Source organism: Nannospalax galili, unplaced genomic scaffold (genome assembly GCF_000622305.1).
Source record: "Nannospalax galili isolate Female #2095 unplaced genomic scaffold, S.galili_v1.0 scaffold488, whole genome shotgun sequence".
Classification (NCBI taxonomy): domain Eukaryota; kingdom Metazoa; phylum Chordata; class Mammalia; order Rodentia; family Spalacidae; genus Nannospalax; species Nannospalax galili.
Window position 1 is genome coordinate 1,606,296 of NW_008360316.1, and position 2,739 is coordinate 1,609,034.

A 2,739-nucleotide genomic window follows, 5' to 3' on the forward strand; every position below is an offset into this window, starting at 1 on the left:
AATTATTTCAGTTGTTGAAGTAACCAGTACATTTGAAAATTGGACAAGGTTTAATCAAATGCCAGGTATTTTTTGGCTTCCAGAGTCTTTAACATTTGACGTTTATATGTTTGACAGGATAATCTGAGTCTTTATATTTAAGTCATGATGTTTTTATTCTCAGCAAAATGACAGCCATTGCTGGGCATGCTAGCGCATACCTTGAATCCCAGCACTCAGGAGGCAGAGGCAGGCACATCTCTGTGAGATTGAGGCCAGCCTGGTCTGCAGAGGGAGTTCTGGGCCACCTGGGAGTACAGGGAGACCCTGTCTCAGAACAAAATGACAGCCTTAAAATTTTTAAAGTTTTAGTACAAAATTATGGACTCATTTTTTCCCCCTCTCTGAACAACTTTTCAGCTTCCATATAGATACAGAGAACAGAAAATTGGATTTGTGAAATTACTTTGGATTTTTTTTGGAAAATTAAAATGGGTTGAAGATGTAGCTCAGTTGGTAGAATGCTTACCTAGCAAGCATGAAGTCTCTGGTTTTGATATATAGCACCAAGTAAAATCCCAGCAGGGTAGGAGGAAGAACCAGAAATTCAAGGTCATCCTTTGTTGCATAGTGAAATTGTGGACAGACTGAGATACATGAGACCTTCTTGGAGGGAAGGGAAGAAGGAAGGGACAGTTAAAATAGTTACATCATCCGTCTGGTTTATGATAGGGTGGGTGTGGTGCGTTTGTGTTTTATTTCAGATTTTTTATTCTTTGAGGGTGGGGATTGGTTTTTTGAGACAATTTCTGTGTATAGCCTTGGCTGATCTTGAACTTGTAGCAGTTTGCCTCCCTCTCTGCTCTTGAGTGCTGGAATTATAGGCATACTCTACCAACTATACATAGCCTGGTTTAAATAGAAATTTAAAAATACAAATATAACAAATCTGGTGTAATTAGAATTTTCACATTCTAAATATAAATACATTGACAATATCCCCAAACCATTTGTTGTGATTTTGCTCTTAGCTGCTGGTCTAAAACTTGAATTTTCAAACTTTCTTCCATGTACAAAATAAGCTGGGCATGGTGGTACATGCCTTTAATCCCAGCATTTGGCCGGCAGATCCCTGTGAGTTCGAGGTGAGCCTAGTTTACATAGGGAGTTCAAGGACAGCTGGGCTACAGGGAGATTCTGTCTCAAAACAAACAGAAAGGTAAATTGAGTGTAGAATTGAAATGTATTCTCAGTTGTCAGGGATCACACCTGATTTTTTTTGGCCTAGTTGTATTTTTCCTATTAAAACTAGTAAATTATGTTCATTTTTGTGTTATCAAAACTATTTCTTTTAAAAACCTTGCATAAATAAAACTTTTTCTTATAGCAAAATTATATATAGAAATGGAATTTTTAAGTATACAAGTATGTATTACAAAAAAACAGTGCAGTCACTTTTTGGTACTCTACTCCTCATCAAATTTGGAGAAAATATTTGGAAAAATATAATATCAAAATCCCCAGCTTTAAAACTTCTAAATTTTGTTACAGTATTTCATATCCTTGATTTGGCTATTTAAGTTTAATTCTTTATGCCCCTAGGATTTGTTACCCTATTAGAACTCAAAATTGACAGTTTTCCCTTCATGCCCTTATTTAAAAAGATGATGTCATAAAGTGGCTATGGTTTAGAAGCATCCCCCAAAGACCTGTATGTTAAGGACTTAGTTGCAAGCCTGTCTTTATTGGGAGATGGTGGAACTTTTTAAGAGGTGAGACCTAATAGAAGGAAGTTAGGTTATTAGGAGTGAATTCTTAAAGGGCATGTGGGGCCCCCTTTCTGTTCCTTTCTCCTTTGCTGCCTGGCTTCATGAGGTAAAAAGACATGTCTGTCACACATTTCCACTGTGATGTACTTTGCCACAAGTATAAAGCAGTAGGGCCAAATATTCCATGGAATAAATATTGAAACAGTGAGACAGAACTAACCTTTCCTCCGTTAATTCTCAAGTACTTTGTTATAGTACAGAACACTGTACACAAAAGTACACTGTAATTTTTTAAAGTATATTTTAAACTGATCTTTGTTTTTATTCATGTAATATTAGAGTTAGAACAAGAGTAAATAAACTTTTTACTAATGTTAAAAATTGTGTTTATAAGACAGGCGTGGTGGCACACGTCTGTAGTCCCAGCACTCAGGAGGCAGAGGCAGATGGATCTCTGTGAGTTCAAGGCCAGCTGGGGGCTACAGGGAGACCCTGTCTCAAAAAGACCCCCCCCAAAAAAATTTTGTTTATGTTGATAATAATTGATAGAAAATAAAACTCTTAAGAACAGGTTTCATGGAGCTGGAGAGATGGCTCATCAGTTAAGAGCACTGGCTACTATTGCAGAGGACCCAAGTTTGATTCCCAGCACCCACATGGCAGCTAACAACTGTTTATAACTCCAGTTTCAGGGGATCCAGCACCTTCTGGCCTCCACAGACATTGCATGCACTGGTGTACTTAAATGAATGCATGCAGAATGCTCAGACTTTAAAAAAAAAACAAAAACAGGTTTCAGCTTAGTATGGAACTTCATTCTTTGGCCCTAGATCTGCATCCAAATATACTTTTTACATCCTTTCTGAAGGCAGAACATAACCAGGTTTTTCCATTGATTATCACAGCATCAGTTCCACACCATAAATTCCTTGGGTACTCTGCTTTGACACTGCCACATTTGTTTTAATAATGAATTTTTGTGCATTTCATA